Raw genomic sequence first — 22,011 nt, forward strand, 5'->3', positions numbered from 1 at the left:
GTTTAAGACTTGATAACTCATTATCCTTGATCCATGATATGTGATCGTCAGTCTATATACATAATAGTCTTAATGCTTTAATGTTATCCCACTTCACAACAAAGTTCGACTACGGATACTTTAAGAATAGTGTCCTTATGTTTAATGGGATCTCATGATCAAGTCACACTTGATACATTAAAAGGACTAGCTATTCTAGGGACTTTATTAAACAAACATAATAAATAAAAAGCCTTTTATTATTAATAAGTAATTCGATACAAGTACCAAAAGTATTGGCCTCTAGGGCTTACACCAACATTCTTATCTTTGTTTGATGCCCCAGGTGGGTATTCTTGACTCTGGAGATAACACTTGATGTCGTGGTACCATGGCTTGTCATCAAAGACTTCTTCCATTGCAAATACATGAGCGGGTCTATCAAGACGCATAACATCGATCTTAGGCACATCATTCCAATGATTCACAATGATCATGGAAGCCAAAGTTACCAAGGCATCTGCCATTTGATTTTCCTCACGAGGGATGTGATGAAATTCAATCTTGTTGAAGAAAGTAGATAACCTCCTTGCATAGTCTTTGTATGGGATTAGGCCGGGTTGACGAGTTTCACATTCTCCTTTAATTTAATTGACAACTAGAGTTGAATCTACATAAACATCGAGATATTTTATTCTAAGATTAATGGCTTCTTCTAGACCCATGATGCAGGCTTTGTATTCCGCCATGTTGTTTGTGCACTTGAAAGTTAATCTTGCAGTAAAAAGGATATGTGAGCCATGAGGAGTGATGATTACTTCCCCAATACCATTACCATAAGCATTAACTGCTCCATCAAATATTAAACCCCATTGAGAACCTGGCTCTTTCATTTGGCAGTGGTTCATTGCAATCTTTGGCTTTTAAGTACATCACATCTTCATCTGGGAACTCAAAATTTATATACTCATAATTGTCGATTGGCCGATGAGCTAAATGATCGACCAAGACACTTCCTTTGATAGCCTTCAGGGTGTGATATTCAATGTCATATTCGGACAAGAGCATCTGCCAACGAGCAATTCTTTCGGTCAATGCAGGCTTTTCAAAGATATACTTAATCATATCCATCTTGGATATCAACCAAGTTGTGTGAATTATCATATATTGACGGAGATGCTTGGCAGCCCAAGTCAGAGCACAAGTTTTCTCTAACATGGAATATCACGACTTGCAGTCAGTGAATTTCTTGCTCAAATAATAGATGGCATATTCTTTTCTTCCCGTTTCATCTTGTTGACCCAAGACACAACCCATAGATTCTTCTAGAAAAGTCAGATACATAATCAATGGTCTTCCTTCAACCGGCAAGGACAAGATAGGAGGTTCTAGCAAATACTCTTTGATACTATCGAAGGAATTTTGACAATCATCTATCCAAACACAAGCCTGATCCTTTCAGATGAGCTTTAAAATGGGAGCACAAGTAGCAGTCATATGAGATATGAAACTTGAAATGTAGTTCAAACGTCCAAGGAATCCCCTCACCTGCTTTTCTGTTTGAGGTGCTGGCATTTCCTAAATGGCTTTAACCTTGTCGGGATCAACTTCAATACCTTTTTGATTGACGATGAAGCCTAAGAGCTTTCCTGATTGGACCCCAAAGGTGCATTTGTTTGGGTTCAAGCGGAGTTTGTATTTTCTCAAATGCTAAAACAGTTTCGAAAGATACTCAACATGATCTTCCTCGGTATTTGATTTTGCTATCATATCATATATATATATAGACTTTAATCTCTTTATGCATCATGTCATGAAAAAGAGTAGTCATAGCTCGTTGATAGGTGGCACCAGCATTTTTCAAGCCGAAAGGCATTACTCTATAGCAAAATATGCCCCAAGGTGTAATAAAAGTTGTTTTCTCCATATCTTCGGGCGCCATTTTGATTTGATTATAATCGGAAAATCCATCCATGAAAGAGAAGACCTTGAACTTGGCGGTGATGTCGACCAACATGTCAATGTGTGGCAGAGGAAAGTCATCCTTAGGACTGACTTTGCTTAGATCTCTGTAGTCAACGCACATGCGAACCTTCCCGACCTTCTTGGGAACTGGCACAATGTTGGCCAACCACTGCGGATACTCTGATGTGACAAGGAAACCTGCATTAATATGCTTTTGCACTTCCTCTTTGATTTTGATCGCCATGTCCGAACGAGTTCTTCTTAACTTTTGCTTGATTGGTGGGCACTCTGGCCTCAATGGTAAACGATGCTCCACAATATCGGTGTCCAACCTTGGAATGTCTTGGTATGACCAAGCAAACACATCAGTATATTATCGGAGAAGCTCTATCATCCTCTCTTTAACATATGGCGCGAGCAGTGCTCTAACTTTGACTTCTTTTATATCCTCTTCAGACCCTAAGTCGATTACTTCCACATGCTCTTTGAATGGTTGAATGGTCTTTTCTTCATTTTCGAGCAGTCTAGAGGTTTCATCTGGAATGTCTTCCTCTTTTTCTTCGTCCGCTTTGTAGACATGGAATTCAAAGTTGCAATAGGGCATAGGGTCATTGGTTTTAATGGATATGTCATGAGTTAATCTGCACATGTGATTTTATGCTTATTTTAGAAACAGATAAAATTGTGAAGTTGTGTGCAGCTACCTGGAAGTGTTTATTTGTTTATTTTAGATTACCATTTTCCAGAAAAAATAGCAAAATAATAAAAACAACAATATGGAAACAAAATAACATTTTCATTGATTTAATTCTTGAAATACAAGCCCAAACATTGTCACTTTCGCCTTAGGCATAACGAAAGGATTTTTTGAAAAGAAAACAAAAAATAAAATATTACTTTGAAATGTGAACAACAACAGGTACATCAACAGAGATCCAGTTTTGGCGAATCACTTTGTGGGCTATTAAGTTGGCTAGAACATCTTTAGGATTGTCTTCCATAATGGCATTGGCTTCAGCTGCTCGTCATCTGACCCAGGGATATATTCAAGTTCTTTATGCTGAGGAAAGTAGAAAGGCACATATGCATCTTCTGCCTCGAGATCATATTCAGGATCATCGCAGTAGGGTTCCCATACTGAATCATCAACCTCAGTGATGGCACTAACTTCTGGAAAAGTGGCATTGATGAACCCTCCACAATGGAAAGTTTCTTTGATTGAACGGAAAGATTTACTTCCTTCTGCAATCTTCTTAGAAGTAAGAGAAAAGCCTAAACCCACTCGGTGTTTGTTTTTTGGGAGATCCAAAATTGTTCCTCAACCATCGGTTATACCATCATTTAATAGTCGTTATGCATCCTTGAATGAAGAGATGGATACTTCTCTCTTGACATCTTTGTCAATCAAATAAAGGGATTGGAATTGATTTCCAACAGCTTCTTCAGGTTCAAGATAAGAGAAAGATGATAAGTGACTCACAACTAGTGCTTGCTCCCCACAAACTGTCACCAGATTCCCGTTCTTCACAAATTTAAGATTCTGATGCAGAATGGAAGTGATTGCCCCAACTTCATGGATCCAAGGATGACCCAATAAACAACTATATGCAGCTTTTATGTCCATCACCTGGAATGTTATTTAGATAGTATGAGGTCTGATGGTCATAGGAAGATCGACTTCTCCAATGATTGTTTTTCTGGAACTATCAAAAGATTTGACAATAATCCTGCTACTCTTCATAGGAGCACCTTGAAAAGAAAGTCTGGAAAGTGTCGACTTTGGCATGACATTGAGAGACGAGTCTGTATCCACTAAGACACTTGACAAAGGTCATTCATACAGTTGATTGAGATATTTAGTGCCATGTTATGATTTCTTCCTTCTTCGGGGATCTTTTCATTAGTGAAACTCAAGTTGTTGCAAGGCGTGATGTTAGCGACAATACCATCAAATTGTCTGACCGTCACATCATGGTCTACATAGGATTGTTCTAAGACTTTCTGCAAAGCTTCACGGTGATCCTCAGAGTTCATCAACAATCATAACAGAAATATCTTGGGAGGTGTATGCAGTAATTGTTCCACCACATTGTATTCATTTTTCCTAATGATCTTTAACACCTCATTGTCATCACTTTTCGGATTCATGCTGTCAGATTGGACAACCGGTTCAAAAGGGATCCTAACATGAGCCTGCTTTCCTGCTACGACATCCTCGGTCCTTTTTGAAAATATACGCCCACTCCTTGTGACCCTGCTTACATCAGCGACGTTAACAATGGAGGGTAGAGGAACCTCCTTTCCATTCTCAGCCATTGTAGCATTATACTTGTAAGGCACGGCTTTATCAGATTGGTAGGGAACTGGGCCCGGTAAGTTAATGACCAGAGGAGTCACAGAAGCCTTCCGACTGTCATAAGTAATTTGTCTAGGCTCAGAGTCATTGAACTGAGGAACTATGACATTCACTTTGTTGTCACTATTGACCATATTGACTTGATTATAATCTCTGCCTTGGTAGGCTACAATGTAACCTTGGTCCATTTGATCCTGGAGATCCGTTACAACAGTTTGGCATCCTTGAGAGTTCCTGGAACAAACCTTGCAAGAGGCGTAGTTATGTGGAGGCATAACACCATTCCTGCTATATCTGGCATGTTTCTTTACTAAGTTCTTGCCCAACAACCGTACATCATAGATCCGGAAACTACCCGGGAAACCATATACCATGTTAACTGAGGTTGAACCATATTGCGGTAGAGGATTAACTTGAACATTGAGGTTTATATCCTTAAATGAAAGGATGCCACTCTTGATGAGCCTCTGAACATCTGACTTTAGACCAAAACGGTTTTCAATGTTGTGTCCTGGTGCCCCTTGATGGTAAGCACAAAATTGATCTGCCTTGTACCAATAGGGAAGGTCTTTTGGCACGGGTGGTGGAGACCTTGTCTGGACATGATTTTTAGCTAGTAGTGCAGGAAACAAATCTGCATAGGATATTGGGATAGGATCAAACTATGGCCTTTTTTTAATACAATTTTGATTGTTGAATTGAGAGCGAGCCTGTTGTGGAGGTTGTTGATGTTGTTTATTTGATGGTTGTTGTTGAACATGTTGTTGTTGATGATGTTGTTGAGGATACTGTTGTTGATGTTGATGCGAGAATTGTGTTTGATAAATTGGTGCTACCATTGGTGGACTAATGATTGGTGAAACGGCTGCAGCATGTTGATACTTTCTTCTTTGTCTGCCATATGAAACGATACTAACATATGATTCTTTCTTCTTGGAGAAATTATTGGTGAATTTCTTAACATGACTAGAAGCGTTGGCTTCCTTAGTCAAACGTCCCTCTCGGAATTCTTCCTCAAGTTGCATGCCCATGCTTACGATCTCAGTGAAATCATTGGGTGCGCTGGTGATCATGCAGTCATAGTAGAATGAACTAAGAGTTTTCAAAAATATTTTAGTCATCTCTTTCTCTTCAAGTGGAGCAATTTCACGCCACCTTTGAGCATATTCCTTGAAACTCTCTTTGTCTTTTCTGAGACATGGCCCAAAGTTGATCTATGTCCGGAGCCATATCTATATTATATTTGTATTGACGAACAAAAGCTTCACCAAGGTCGTTGAAAGTACGGATATTCCCGTTGTCCAAGCCCATGTACCACTTAAGAGTGCCACTAGTTAAACTGTCTTGAAAGTAGTGGATCAGAAGTTGATGGTTGTCAGTCTGAGTGGACATCTTCCTAGCATACATCACCAAATGACTTTGAGGACATGACTTTCCTTTGTATTTCTTGAAGTCTGGTACTTTGAATTTGGGCGGAATTTGAACATTAGGAACCAAGCAGAGTTCCGAAGCGGTCTTTCCAAAAAGATCCTTACCTAGAAGAGTGTTGATTTCCCTTTGCATTTCTAAGAACTCATCTTGAAATCCATCTAACCTTTCATCTGCTCCCACAACTTTGCTTGGAGCAGCGTGATAAATGTTTTCTTCATTATAAGGAGTCGTATGCACCACAGGAGGAGGTACATACATCACAGTAGTCATTACTGGAGCTTCAGCGTTTTAAGGGTGGTATCCAGTTGGCATATAACCGTGAGGCAATCCCCAAGGGAAATTGGGTGTCATGTGATATTGTTGATCATTGATGGGTGCCACTGGAATGGGCGTCGAGACGTTCTCAGAGATTGTTGTTCGTTGCACTGGATCTTGAGAATTGTTCGATGACTAATTCAGAGCAGCCACTAAAGTCCCCATCATATCAATAAGCCTTTCCAAACTGTCTTTCAAGGTGATTACTTCCTCCCTGAGCTCTTGATTTTCTTGTTGAAGCTGACACATCCTTCTCCGGCGACTGGCTCGAGTATTGTACTACTGATTCAGTTTGACTATTGGAGGGAGAAGACACATGTAAGTTTCTTGAAACGCAGGAACTTGTGCTTTAATGATGCATGATATACAGATGCAAAAGATGAGTTTTAATTTTTAAGAAACTCAATAATTTATTGGAGATATTATAGAGACAAATTTTGGTATAAGTTGAACAAAAATCTCTTTTTATTAAACAATTGAGGAATAACAAAGGATGAAATACAATTTCAATGATCCTAAACAATACAAGAGGAAAACAACTAAGTCTATAATTCCTAAGGAATCCCATATGTAGAAGGTCTTGTTGTTGGCTAATGCTTCCTCTTTTGCCTCTTTAGATTAGCGTTCTCGATCATAAGCTTGTCGGTGATTCCCTTCCAAGCACCTGAGGTGGGAGGTATGCTAGAGTACTCATGAAACGGATGGACTTTAGAGAGAAGTAAACCTTCTTGTCCCTCTCGTTTCGTCACAGCTTTCTATTCCAGAATCTCAATTAAATCATTCTTCTCCTTTAGATGTTGCTCCATCTTCATCTTCTTATCATTCAAGACGTGGTACTTGCCTTCACAAGTGTCTCTTTCCAATTTCAACCTAGCCAAAATTTCTTGAAACTCTTCTCTATTCTCAATAGGAATGGTGGATAATAATGTTATAGCATAAGGGAATGAGGGCTTCTCAGGAGCATATGGTATCTTAAAATTACTGGCTCTAGCACAAACCCATTGGGTGTAGGGCTCAGAAGCAACACAATTATTTCTTCCTAATCAGCCTTTTCCTTTCTTGTGAATGTTGTGCCAAGCATGTATGATTATATCCTTCAAACCGGAACTCTCTTCTTTGTTGAGTTAAAAGAAACCCGATAATAGAAGGTTATCGGGTTTATCTGCCATAGGATATCCTAACTGGCGTCTGACAAGGATGAAGTTGTAGTTAATTCCCCCATGTACACCAAGGAGAGGTACATTAGGAAATTCACCACAACTGTCAATAATTACTCCAACATCATAGGAGGGGTCATACCAATGTATATTCCCTTGATCAATGGACATGAACCTCTAAGACCATCTGAGCTTCTATAGATTCTCCCTGAAGAGCCTGGATCCGTGTAAGTGAGAAATAAACCACTTATAGAGGAGAGGTGCACAACAAAGAATGGTTCCACCATATTTCTTAGTCCTATGATAGATAGAATGGTAGGTATCTTCAAGTAATATGGGTACTGGGTTACCGATTAAGAAGATTCGTACAACATTAACATTCACAAAGTTATCAATGTTTGGGAAGAGCACAATTCCATAAATGATTAGAGCAAAAATGGCTTCAAAGACATCTATATTATCTGCTTCTGCAAAGACAGAGGCTTTCTCCATCCGGAATCTAGAAGTTAGACCTATAATCCCTCCTTTTCTAATGAAGTTGGCCTTCACAATAGACGTTTCTAGGTGAAGTGCTTATGCAATAGCTGCTGGTGTAGGGTTCTTCTCTGAACCATTGAATGGTAATTTGCAAGAGACTGGCAAACCAAACCAATAAGAGTATTCTTCTAGAGTAGGCATAAGTTGGTAGTCTGGAAATGTAAAGCAATGGTAGAGCGGATCATAAAACTGTACCAGGGTGTTGAGAACTTCATCTTCAACCTTGGTCTTCAAGATACCCACAAGTCTTCCATACCGAGCTCTGAAATCCTCTAGACTAACTATCATAGAACCAAGCTTCTTCAACTCTGTTAAGTCAGGACTTTCAAAAGTGTATTTCTTGGTATTCCTTCTTCTAATTTCCATTTTACCTATCGATATTTGCAAAATAAAATTATTGAGTTTCTTGGTTTTTATGCAAAAAGATTTTTATGGATGCACGAATGCATGTTTCACAAATACGGGTTTAGGGTTTTGACATTAAGCATGGATCCAAGGGTCTAACCATCCCACAATGTATGAACTAATGGTTTTATTTTATACCTGTAGAATAAGGTACTAAATTGGTCCCCAGAGTCATAGATCCATCTTTCGGATATTATCGGTTTAACGAATTGCTCGTAGACCAATAATATTCTCAAGAGAAACTCGTCTGAGTGTAGCATCACATAACAATTACATCAGATCTTACACCTGGATAATCTCCTCACTACATCCTAAAAAGGCTTGGAGGGGTTAAAAGGGTTCTAAAGGTCCTCAGTTTCTTAGACTCGCAAGTCGAAGATGATAATGCCAGTACGATTTACTCGCAACAACAAATATAACCATCAAAGGTATCTCCACTGAGCGGGGTTATATCATATGTTAATCATGCTTAGTATTACTCCAGACATGTAACTTTGATTATACCACCATCCTATCTTATTTGTATTCTCTAATCTGGGTTAGGATTTCCTTCATCACTTATAGATCTCCATAATGAAACCCAAGCAAACATAGCAATAAATACTAATGATAATAAACACATATAAACAAGTTAGGTATCACCCACTTAATATTATATCCCCAGTGAAGTCGTCATTTCTGTCACGGTGAAGAATCGGAGACCAAGCTATTGATTAGACTTGACTCATGAATCAAAATATCACCACCGAACTTTAATTTGTCCAAGGGAAGGGGAAAAGATTCAAAAATAACCCAATATGTATATCCAAATCTATAAGATTAAACTTAAGCTAAGCAAAAGGGGGGGGGGGTTCTAAGGTACGGGGGTGTGTTATGAAAAGGGAAGGTATTAGCACCCTAATCATCTGTAGTACTCTACAGGAACCTTTTAAATATATGTGTTTGGTTTAAAATTGTTTTCTATTTAATTGAGGAGATGAGAAAAAGAACATATTTTTATTGTTTGACGATTTGGAAAGACATTGAGTCTTATGCCTACGTACCCATGAAGGATCAAAACCTCGTAGTTCGGGTTCAAAAGTAAGAAGGGATTTGTTGGGGTTGATTTTATGAGAAAGAGACATATTGTCATCTTAAGGAGAAAATTCACTTTTAAACCACCACAAACATGTGGAAGATAGATCTTTGCATCAAATTAAAAGAAGGGCTCTCACTTGGATATAAAATCAACAAGTATGTCACATACCTTTTCCAAATGGAAAAGAATCAATATTAATCTCAATAATGTTATGGGGTAGGAGATTTAAATCTCAACTAGGGATTACTCATGTCTAATCCTTTTATGAAAAGGTTTTAAACATGGAAAATCCAAAGTAGCAAAAGGGTTTGAATTAAATTTGTGTTTTTTTAGGTCTTATGAAAAGATCTTTGAATATGCATAAGTGTTTTGAAGAATTTGATTAAGAAATAAAAGGGAAAACAATTACCTAAGTCAAATTTTATTTTGAAAGTGGTTATAAGAAGAAGAGAGAGAGATATAATCCTAAGGTTAGGGGTGGCAAAATGGGCCCGGCCCGTTGGGCATGCCCGTTTTACTCGCACTTTAATGCGGGGCGGGCCAAGGATTTAGGCCTTCATCCTCTAATGTGTCCGCCCCGCCCCATTTTTTATGCGGGCTTTTGTGGGCACGTGCATTTACATAATTTTTTGCATTTTTAGGCTTAAAGAGTGTAGTGCTTGCTGGCTTTCTCCGCCCCGCCCTCACTTTTTTGCAAAGCGGGCCAAAGTTTTAGGCCCACATCCTCAACTATGATCGTCCCGCCTCGCCCCTTTTTTTACGGGATTTTGCGGGGCGGGCCTAAACGGGGCGGGCATGCCCGTTTTCCACCCCTACCTAAGGTTTACATGAGGGGAACCTAAGATTGTATCTAGAAGTTTTGGATTAAGGGGAAGCAAAGTTGTATAGGATGCAGATGAACACACACATGCAAAATGACAAGAATGTCATGATTCCCTTCCCTTGGATATAAACAATAACAAGGTTGAACATGCATTAACATTAAGGCATAAAATATGGCTAAATACAATGGCAATCATAAGGTGAGTGAGGTATGGATGACAATATCGATCATGGTTTTTAGGCATTGATATAAACATAAACAAGACACGAAGAAGTTTCACATAAAATCACAAGACATAACACATTGATGGTGAAGACAAAATCATATTTGACATGGTAAAGGCATTCATTGGTACATGGTAAACATAACATAAATCAATTTAGGTCAAACATGCATCACATTATAAGTCTTCACAAAATAAACATTAAACTTGAATCAAAGTTCATGATAAGACCAAGCTTAAGTTGAAACCCTAATCATGCATCAAAATGCTTCAAAAGATTCATCTAAACAAAACCCTAAGTTTCATATAAATATTCAATCACTAATATTTTAAAACAGGGCCATTTAATCATGATATAATGCCCAAAATATGATCATGTTTAAGCGAACAAAATGTTACCAACATCAAACAAGACCTAAACAAATATGCATTGGTCACACAGAATATTATTTTTTGGGATTTTTTTGTGTATTCATAAAATAGAGGGAATAAATAACAAGTGTGCAAAAAATCATTCAAAAATAATTAATTTTGCATATAGAAATAAATGCATGAAGATGTGAAGAAAACCATAAAAAATAAGGAAAGTACGGCCAATGGGGTTTGAACCCTTGCAGGCTAAACCACTAGGCGTGTGATGCATAATATATTAAGGATGAATGCAAAATATGTAAAAAAAATAAAAGAAACAAAGTCTAGGGCAAGGGGAATTCTAACTCCAGACCTTATGCATACAAGAGACTTAACAACCCAACGTTTTACCACTGGGGCGCAATGTCAATTCATGTATTAAGTTACATCAATTATTATATATATTAAAGTCACTTTTAAAATTTAAAAATGTCTCCAAACTTCATCTTCCTCATTCATTCCATGGTCCACCATTTCCACCATTTTCACAACTTCTCAAAACACTAACTCTCTCAATTCTTAACAAAATCAAAAGTTGTAAAGACCAAAATTGCTTAAAATTTCACAAGGAATCTAATGGTATTTACCAATTTCATTTATTTTTCATAAATATCCATAAATCAAACAAAATGCATATGAACCCTAAAAATTGAATTTAAAATTAAATTTCAAACATCACCGATTAAGACCAATGATGATAGGGGTTTTGTTCCTCATATCTTGGCAGGTGAAATGGTAAAAAGAATTATGCAAAATGGTGCCTTAAATCGAAAATTACGGAAATGAATACATACCTCTCAAAAATGAAAATCGTGTTTTGAAATATGGGTGTTCCAGATGTGATTTTATGATCTGAATAACTTCCTTACACCTCAAGGAAGGTGTTTGAATGCACTGCTTGAGCTGGGAGTGCTTGGTTCTTCCTTTCCAAATCAAGTTGCAAGCTATGAAAATGTGATTTTAAAGATGATGGTAGGGCTGTTACAGAAGTTGTTCAAGTGTTTGGACAACTTCTAATGGATGTTTAGAAGTTGTTTGAAGTGTTGGTTTGGAGAAAACACAAACACAATGGAATTTGGAAGTTTGAGGTTTGGAGAATTTGCTAAAATGGAATTTCTATGCCAATTATGGCGTATGGAGTTATGAGGCTTGGCTATCTATTTATAGATAATCCATATGGTTCATGTAACTTGCATAAATCAATCTTGGTTCAATTGGAATGATAATTTTGTGACTTGGTTTCATTTTGCACAAAAATGCATAATGGATCGTGATGAAAAGGTGGAGTGAAAGGAGGAGTTTAGACGTACTTTTCTTGAGGTTTAGGATGTTGCTTTTTGGTTTAGAGGTTAAGTGTTATCAAAAGAAATAAGTTGGAAGCTCAATCCAAGGGTGGTTGGAAAAGTTTGCCTTTATCAAATGGATATGAAGCATTTTGCAAAATCTTCCAAATATGGCATCAAGACTTGGTTAATGGATCAATCCCTTGTGTAATGCACCAAGGGTTTATGTAATATTATGATTAAGGTGAGATTTATAAGCAATATAGCCTGCAAAGTAAGATTATGTAGTTTTGGCTCAAGGTTGCATGATGAACTTGCCATGAAAATGACCCAAAATTCAGATTTGGAGATCCAATTTCATCTCTTCTAAACTCCTAGCTCAAATATGATAATTTCATGATCTTGGACTTTATGGAAATCTAAGAACATCCTCTACAACTTTCATGTTGGGAGTTTTCCTGTAATAAATGTGTATCATGGTGAAAAATGATGATCAAGTAAGTCACTTTTTGAAGGTAGATTTGGTGAAAAAAATCTAAGTGTTTCAACTTTATGGTACCAACTTCATGGATCCATAACTTTAAATCCTTGCATTTTTTGGGAATCAATCATCAAGGACAAAGTTGTAGTATGGAAAGATAGCTTTCATTTAAGCTTTGGATAAAAGAAAATGGTTTCTTGGATTGGTAGTTATGAACTTGGAAAGTTGGCTCCTTAAACATATCTTTTTTTCATAACTTAGAAAGATTTACAAAACCAAATCTTGCCCTTTTTGCAAGTAACCTCCAATTTCTTGTTTTCTCTTGATCAAGTGCATCCATCAAACATATTTTCATGATCCTTGAGTTCAGAAGTCCATGGTTGACCAAAAATATCAAAAGTCAAACTTTGACTTTGCCTTAGTTGACTTTGTATCATATGAATCCAATTCTTGCAATATTTAATGAACGGGATCTCTTAGGCACATTGGATTATGTGAATGGATCGCTTATGATATATTTGAATTCTTTGAACCATACTTCAAGCTTTGGGATCATGCCATTGCTAAAAAGTCAACCAGTTGACTTTGGGTCAAAACCTAGTTAAAGGTATCAAATGAACTTTGGCCTTGATGAATTTGAGATGGAATGATATTGAACTTGATTCTTGTTGATGGAAGTCACTTGATCACTTGGGAAGGATGAGGAGTTTGAAATGTTGAAACTCATGCCAAGTCTTGATTGGTCAATCTTTGAAAGCTCTTGGTGCAAAACCTTATCTTAACACAAAAAAGTAGAAACTATTTTTGTATTTTCAATAGGTTAGTAATACAAATAATCTAGATGTCATGCAAATGATACAAATGATGGTGGCATCTTAGGGTTGAAAATTAGGGTATGACAATATGCATGTTTCATCTTTCATGTTTCACATTTTTTAGTCGATGTAGGGTTTGTTTTGAATCATGAGATTGAATTTATTATTTAGGTCACACATTTTGTATCCATACATTCATCATGTTTGATTTTCCTTTGAACATTATAGGACTTCATTAAAGAAATTGGGAAGTATTTTTGCATTTTTATTTTTAAATTTGAATCTTGAAGTAACAAAGTCTGATATTCATTTTTCATATTGTCATTCATTTCAAAATTTACATTTGAATCTTGAAGTAGCAAATATGGGATTTCACATTTCTCACCTTTGCATTTCACATTACATAATTTTTTAAAAAGGGGCATATGTCATAAGCTTTCTTTTCATCTCATTTGTGATCAAGATTTCTTGCTTTTTTTTTAAAAAAAAGAGAGTTTACAAGTAACATGGATAATATGGTGACATATGATCTTATAACAAAAAACAAAAGATTTAAACATAAACCCTAATTCTTTCAAGACCTAATTCTAAAGTCTTCAAGAATTCCATTTGTCTTATTTTCTTACTTCAACTCCAAGTAGCATCTAGGTCACCCTTTTGTTCACCACCAAAGTCTTAAACTCACCCATTTTAAGCCACCTAAGCCATGAAATGTCCACCATCATCATAAGGGCCTAACATCATAGAAAAGATAAATAACCAATTAAACCATGTCATTCTAAAATGAACACGTGATGTTGGGAATCAGAACATGATCAAAGTAGTCCAATTTAAAATTTCAAAAAAATGAGGGAAGTGAATATTTCCTACTGCTGTAAATTTTTTGTAAAAACATCAAGTTTTCATGCTCACAACAAGACAAACTCAGCAATGCAAATAGTACAGTTTTCACAAAAATAGGCAAGCTATATTGCAGCAAGTTAAAACACTTTTAATTCCTTCTCTTTACATCAATACACATCAGTTTGAAACCCTGAATTCCCCCATAAAAAATCACCAGCGAGCAGCAGCATATAAGAGATAGAGAAAACCTAGCAGCCTCAAAAACTCAGAGACACAAAAATCCCACCTCATTCACAGTTGAAAACACACAGAAAAAGTGAGCAAAAATAGAGAACCGTCGAAAACCATACACAAAGCAGACCCTCATTTTTGTACTCTTATCAGAAACATCTCAATATCCATAGATTAAAAGTCATGAGAAAATATCGAGCAACCCCTAATATGAACACATCAAAATTATAAAAAAATCACAAAAAAATCCTAGGAGTATCACCTTCATACACATATCAGAGAAGAGTAAAACAGTAGTCATAACAAGTTTGTTCATTTCACACACTGAGCAGTACAAACTTAGCAAAAAAACATCATAAACATTTCAGCAGAAAAATCTAAACCGCAAACACAAACAACCAGAAAGAGACAAAATGAGTTCTACTAAGAAAATTCATAGAAGAAAATTGAGTACCTGAGTCGTGCCTTCGCAGGAGCTACGTATTTTGGTAGAATTTCCTTTATCTTCACATTATTGAACATTATCGTCATTTTCTTAATGTTGAATATGTTTGTTCATTACGCCATTCGTCGTTAACTTGTGGTTCGATTTCTGTTTTAGTTTCATGATGGTTGTGTTGATTCGACTGAGTTTTATGATGTGAGGTTTATTTTGTGTCGACCAAGTTTGGCCATGAGGGTGCCTTGGTTGTTCTGATTGAAATTCATTTTGAGGCCATGTGGTTTTGGTTTGCTTCAAGAACAGGTCATGGTGAGAGCGAGAGAGAAGTCATGAGAATCGATGACTCATTTTGAATTTAGATTTTTCTGTTTTGCATGTGTTTTCTTCTGATAAGTTTGTTCGACCTAGGAAAAGGTTAGAAATGGGGAAGGGAATAGTAGCTTCAGAATAGGAAAAAAAGGGGGGTTCGGCCACTTCTTTCTTTTTTTAGGTTTAGGTTTTTAGTAGTCTTTGTTTTGTTGTTGCTTCAAAATAAAAATATAATTTTTTTTTATAAAATAAAATAGAAATAAATAGTGAGTTTCTAATAACTCTTTAGTTTATTTTTATTCAACTTACTATCTTTTTTCAAAATCATAATGAAATAAAAGAGTTTTTGCATAGATGTATGAATAGATCTTATCAATTTGCATTTTTTTTAAAATTCCATTGAATTTCATTTAAAATTTAGTAATTTGATTTAATCTTGACTCATGTTTAGTTTGACTTATTTGATCCTTGATTAAAAGTATAGGTACTTGCATGTCTTATTAATTAGGGATGACTATGTGACATGTTTGATTGTATAATCTTGCATGTAGACTTTTAATAAAAATGATAAAGAGAATGCATAATAAGATCAATCTTTAGGGATAAGTTTCAAACACTTGATCAAGATCAAGTCAGTTTTCAAAATCTCATTAACTTCAAACTACTCTCAAAACCACTTTCAATAAATTCCAAACCATTTTTAAAACCAAATCAAACACAAGGTTAAAACCTTTTTTCTAAATCAACACAAAAGATGAGGACCGTTAGAATCTAGCATTCCGGTGGGAACCCTCGAATGATCAGTCCCGAGCCACGCGTTTTGGGTTAACCGTTTATTCTTTTCTTTCGTTCTTAAAACACTTAAATTAACTTGGACAAAATAAGGGTCCTTGGGATCAAGCATTTTGGCATAACCCTTTGAACAATTTATTTTTATCAAGCATTCATTGTCCATCAAACAATTTTCTCAATTAATCTTGAATGAAAAAGGACTGTTGGAATCTAGCATTTTGGTGGAACCCCAAACGTTTGACCTTGAGGCTTATGTCTCATTCTCATCGAGCATTCTTCATTCACCTCTAAAATACATCCAACACATCAAACTCTTTTCTCGTCGCCGTGCGACTAATATCTAATAACCTTTGTATAAACGAAAGACATTTTGTCTTAAGATGATGCAAAATAATGCTCCATCCATAATTGTTGAGTTGAGATAAGTGATGTTTTCCCGTGAATGTTGATTTATAAATCCATTCAATGTGATGTAAATGTCCGCTCCTCACCTATTTTGGGTAAAATAATGTTTTTTGTCGATTAATACAAGATAGCTTTCGCTAAAATTGACCAAAAAACAAACATTTTCTAGCGAGAGCTACGTATGTCTTGAGCTCTCAATCACACCCGAGGATACGTAGGAGCAAGACCCGCAATCTTGTCAGGCATAATAGTAAAAACCTTTTTGCGACCCCTTTCTTTTTCTCTTTATACTTTTAATAAATCAAATAAAATAAATAACATAAGCTAACATTCAAATTGCACGTTTAAGTAAAAGGGTCATATTGAGTACAACAGACGTAAGGGGTGATAATACCTTCCTCTTACGTAATCGACTCCCGAACCCAAATATGGTTGCAACAATCATGTTCTTTTTCAAAAGTTCTATCGATATTTTCATTTTCCTACATTGGATTAAATAAATTTTGGTGGCAACTTTGTTCGAATAATTTTTTTCGTGAGCATGCGACGCGCTTCGCGAAGGATCGTATTTTTTTAGGTAAGACATGGGGCAATTTGTTAGCCAAGAAAATCAAAAGGAGAAAATTCGATAGAGAAACCTGCTGGAATTTCTACAGACACAAGGCAAGGTAGTAATGTCGTCTGACCAAAGACTTTGGAAAAAGAGACAACGACATTCAACACTATAGAATCTGGTCTAGGACTTAATGGAAGTTTCAAAGGGTTTAGTCATTCATCAAGTTCGAAATGTCAAAGGAGTTCGACAAGTGGAAGGAGATCTACAAGTGGAAGGAGTTCGACTAGAGGAAGATTCAAATTCCAATGTTGGACAGAAAGGCATTTGAATGTTTGAAGACAATTGAAGACTAGTTAGGCATGCAAAGACGACGTGTCCGACATAAAGCATTTGAATGTTGGAAGACCGTTAGTTTCGTGGTATTATAAATAGGAGTTAAAGTGTTAGGGTTCAGGGGTGACATAAATCATTGTAAACTTTAATATACACTCAAATTATACGTACATAAGTGAGAAACGAGTTTTCTAAAGAAATGTACTTGCCTACCATTTTTTCACGTATGCAAATAAATTTACTTTCTATTTAATTTACTTTTAATTTTACTTGCTTTTATTTACCATTCAAGCAACTAGTTTCGACCCAATCGAAATCAGTTAATGCATTTACTTTCAAAATTTCACTATCTTTCTAAGATAATCAACATTTGATGCAAACAGTCTAACAACCTTAAATGCACACTTTCTTTTCTCAAAAAATTAGCAAACCTTTCCCCAGGATTTACTAGTTTGGTACTTCAAGAATTAAATTTAAAACTAAGTTGTTTACCAAAAACACCAGTGAACAACCGCTTGTTTGGGGAGGTGTTCTTGTAAGAAAAATTTAGGTGCTCTATCCACTTTTGGTTATATGTATTAGAGTACATTTTTAATCTCTCAAAATTGTTAAGGTAGTTAGCATCCTCTAGGATAGACTCTCAATTTGAAATCATTTGAAACTCAACATTATCATGACCAATAATCCCACAAGGTGTAACATTATGGGGGATAACACTAACATTCAATTTATAAAAAAAATTAAATAAAGCTTCAACTTTATCAATAATATGATCTAAAACGTAAGCTTCATACTTGTCCCTTTTGTGGGAGATCAACATTCAGTGAATTTTTTGTCACTATTCGTAGTGGTTCTGTGACATATCTTGAATGAGAGAACAAGCATCCTCTATATTTTGGTTCATTATAACTCCTTGTGTAGCTATATCTATTGTCATCCTCGTGGTGTATAGAAGCCTATTGTAAAAGGTATGAACAATTAGCCATTTTCAATCCCATGATGAGGGCATAGCCTTCACAACTCCTTAAAACACTCACATGTTTCATAAAGTGTCTCTCTGTCCTTTTGAGTCTCCACTGAGTGGGGTTATATCATATGTTAATCATGCTTAGGATTACTCTAGACATGTCACTTTGATTATACCACCATCATATCTTATTTGTATTCTCTAATCCGGGTTAGGATTTCCTCGCCACTTATAGATCTCCATAATGAAACCCAAGCAAACATAACAAATAATAATAATAATAATAATAATAATAAACAAAGATAAACAAGTTAGGTATCACCCACTTAATATTATGTCCCCATTGAAGTTGCCATTTTTGTCGCGGTGAAGAATCAGAGATCAAGATATTGATTAGACTTGACTCATGAACCAAAATATCACCACCTAACTTTAATTTATACAATGGAAGAGGAAAAGATTCAAAAATAACCCAATATGTATATGCAACGCTAGAATATTAAACTTAAGCTAAGTAAAAAGGGGGGGGGGATTCTAAGGTACGGGGGGTGTTATGAAAAGGGAAGGTATTAGCACCATAATCATCTGTAGTACTCTACAGGAACCTTTTAAGTATATGTGTTTGGTTTAAAATTGTTTGCTATTTAATTGGGGAGATGATAAAAAGAACATCTTTTAATTGTTTGATGATTTGGAAAGACATTGAGTCGTATGCCTACGTACCCGTGAAGGATCAAAACCTCGTAGTTCGGGTTCAAAAGAAAGAAGGGATTTATTGGGGTTGATTTTATAAGAAAGATACAAATTGTCATCTTAAGGAGAAAACTCACTTTTAAACCACCACAAACATGTGAAAGATAGATTTTTGCATAAACTTTAAAGAAGGGCTCTCATATGGATATAGAATCAACAAGTATGCCACATACCTCTTCCAAATGGAAAAGAATCAATATAATCTCAACAATGTTATGGAGTAGGAGATTTAAATATCCACTAGGGATGACTCATGTCTAATTCTTTTATTAAAAGGTTTTAAACATGGAAAAGCCAAAGTGGCAAAAGGGTTTGAATTAAGTTTGTGTTTTTTTAGGTCTTATGAAAAGATCTTTGAATATGCTTAAGTGTTTTGAAGCATTTGATTAAGAAATAAAAGGGAAAACTGTGATCTAAGTCAAAGTTTATTATGAAAGTTGTTATAAGAAGGAGAGAGAGAGAGAGAGAGAGAGAATACTAAGGTTTACATTGAGGGGAACCTAAGATTGTATCTAGAAATTTTGGATTAAGGGGAAGCAAAGTTGTATAGGATGCAGATGAACACACACATGCAAAATGACAAGAATGTCATGATTCCTTTCCCTTGGATATAAATAATGACAAGGTTTAACATGCATTAACATTAAGGCACAAAATATGGCTAAATGCAATGGCAATCACAAGGTGAGTGAGGTATGGATGACAATATTGATCATGGTTTTTAGGCATTGAGATAAACATAAACAAGACAAGAAGAAGTTTCACATATCACAAGACGTAACACATTGATGGTGAAGACAAAATAATATTTCACATGGTAAAGGCATTCATTGGTACATGGTAAACACAACATGAATCAATTTACATCAAACATGCATCACATTATAAGTCTTCACAAAATAAACATTTAACTTGAATCAAAGTTCATGATAAGACCAAGCTTAAGTGGAAATCCTAATCATGCATCAAGATGCTTCAAAAGATTCATCTAAACAAAACCCTAAGTTTCATCTAAATAATCAATCACTAATATTTTAAAACAAGGTCATTTAATCATGGTATAATGCCCAAAATATGATCATGTTTAAGCAAACAAAATGCTACCAACATCAAACTAGACCTAAACAAATATACATTGGTCACACAAACATCTATGATCACTTAGAACAAGTAAACAATAAAAGAAAATCCATTAAAAGGCCTAAAAACAACATAAAATTCACCCGTTTTCTACCTAATAAAAATGGTCAAATAAATATTATTTTTTGGGATTTTTTTTATGGATTCAGAAAATAGAGGGGATAAATAACAAGTGTGCTAAAACACTAGCCACTGGACCACGCACTAGGTGGTGCTAGCATGATGCGTGTGATGCATAATATATTAAGTTTGAATGCAAAAGATGTAAAAAAAACAAAAAAAACAAAGTCTATGGCGAGGGGAATTCGAACCCCAGACCTTATGCATGTGAGACTTAACAAACCAGCATTTTACCACTGGGGGGATATGTCAATTCGTGTATTATGTTACATCAATTAAAATATATATTAAATTCATATTTAGAATTAAAAAATGGCTTCAAACTTCATCTTCCTCATTCATCCTGTAGTCCACCATTTCCACCATTTTCACAACTTCTTAAAACTCCAACTCTCTCAATTATTAACAAAATCAAAAGTTGTAAAGACCAAAATTGCTTAGAATTTCACAAGGAATCTAATGGTATTAACCAATTTTATTTATTTTTCATAAATCTCCAGAAATCAAACAAAATGCATATGAACCCTAAAAATTGAATTTAAAATTAAATTCCAAACATCACCGATTAAGACCATTGATCATAGGGGTTTTGTTCCTCATATCTTGGCAAGTGAAATGGTAACGAGAATGATGCAAAATGGTTCCTTAAATCATAAATTAAGGAAATGAATACATACCTCTCAAAAATGAAAATCGTGTTTTGGAATAGGGGTGTTCCAAATGTGATTTTATGATCTGGACAACTTTCTTACACCTCAAGGAAGGTGTTTGAATGCCTGGCTTGAGCTGGGAGTGCTTGGTGTTAGACGGTGTGGCTAGTGATCGAGAGGGGGGGGTGAATAGATCACCTCTTTGAAATTTAACGGATTTGAAATTTTATCAGAGTTTTCAAAGTTGGCGGAAAAATCAGTCCCGAATCGACTTCCGTCTATTCTGAACCGCTACTAGAAAGCCGGACACACGAGTTTAATTGCTGGATTTTAATGAGAATGGCAGAAACAATTCACACCAGAATTTTAACTAATTGAATGCACTTATCATTAAAGTCTATTTCCAATGAATAAAATCTAGCTAACCGTTTTATCAAACAGTTGGTGTGTATGTGATAGATGATAAACAGCAATGGAGTTTGATTAAAAGTTTTCTTGCCACTGCTGTCTTGCAAAAGGAACAATCACCACACACTAACTGAAATTGCGAAAACAGTTTGAAAAACGTAAAGAGGAGTAAGGTAAGAATTCGATACGCAGAGATTTGGTAAGGAAGTTCCCCACGTCGTCCTCGCGTGTGGGTACGTCTCCCTCTCAATTTCAAATGAAATTGAGAACTTTGATTATCAATTTTTGCCGAATCTGTTGATACAAGGTTACGATACAAAGACAGAATTCTAAACTCTAAGAACTTCTTCTTGTATGAACCTTCACTTGATCTGAGCACGATCAAGATTTTCCTGCACGAAATTGCAAACAATTCATCGGTTCCACGACCTGCTTGCGAAATCCCCCGATCTCCAAACGCAACGCTGCGGCTGAATATGTTCTGCAAACGTGACTCCCAAACCCTCAAGAACACTCCAGTTCTTGAAGGACAAACCAGTAGGTTTTTCCTAGAAACCCCCTTCAATCTTCAACTCAGCTAGATCCTCGATCGTTCCACTGCAAACCACAGCTAGATCCTTGATCGTACCACTGAACGTTATCTCGATGCTTCTTTAATCCAAAGAACAAGAATGGTTATGTGTAAATGTTCTTGAAGAAAAGTGATTGAGAAGATGAAGAAGATGAAGTCTCTTTCAGGTTTCTAATGCTCTCAAACAATTGCTCCAACACTGCTTTTGATCTTGTGTTCAATTGTTTTCCCT

General features: G+C 35.9%; 1 pseudogene; it reads left to right on the plus strand.

Moving 5' to 3' along the window:
• The first annotated feature begins 18,161 nt into the window (after positions 1 to 18,161).
• Positions 18,162 to 18,243, plus strand: LOC127109213 (uncharacterized; annotated as a pseudogene).
• Positions 18,244 to 22,011: the final 3,768 nt, after the last annotated feature.

Source organism: Lathyrus oleraceus, chromosome 7 (genome assembly GCF_024323335.1).
Source record: "Lathyrus oleraceus cultivar Zhongwan6 chromosome 7, CAAS_Psat_ZW6_1.0, whole genome shotgun sequence".
Lineage (NCBI taxonomy): Eukaryota > Viridiplantae > Streptophyta > Magnoliopsida > Fabales > Fabaceae > Lathyrus > Lathyrus oleraceus.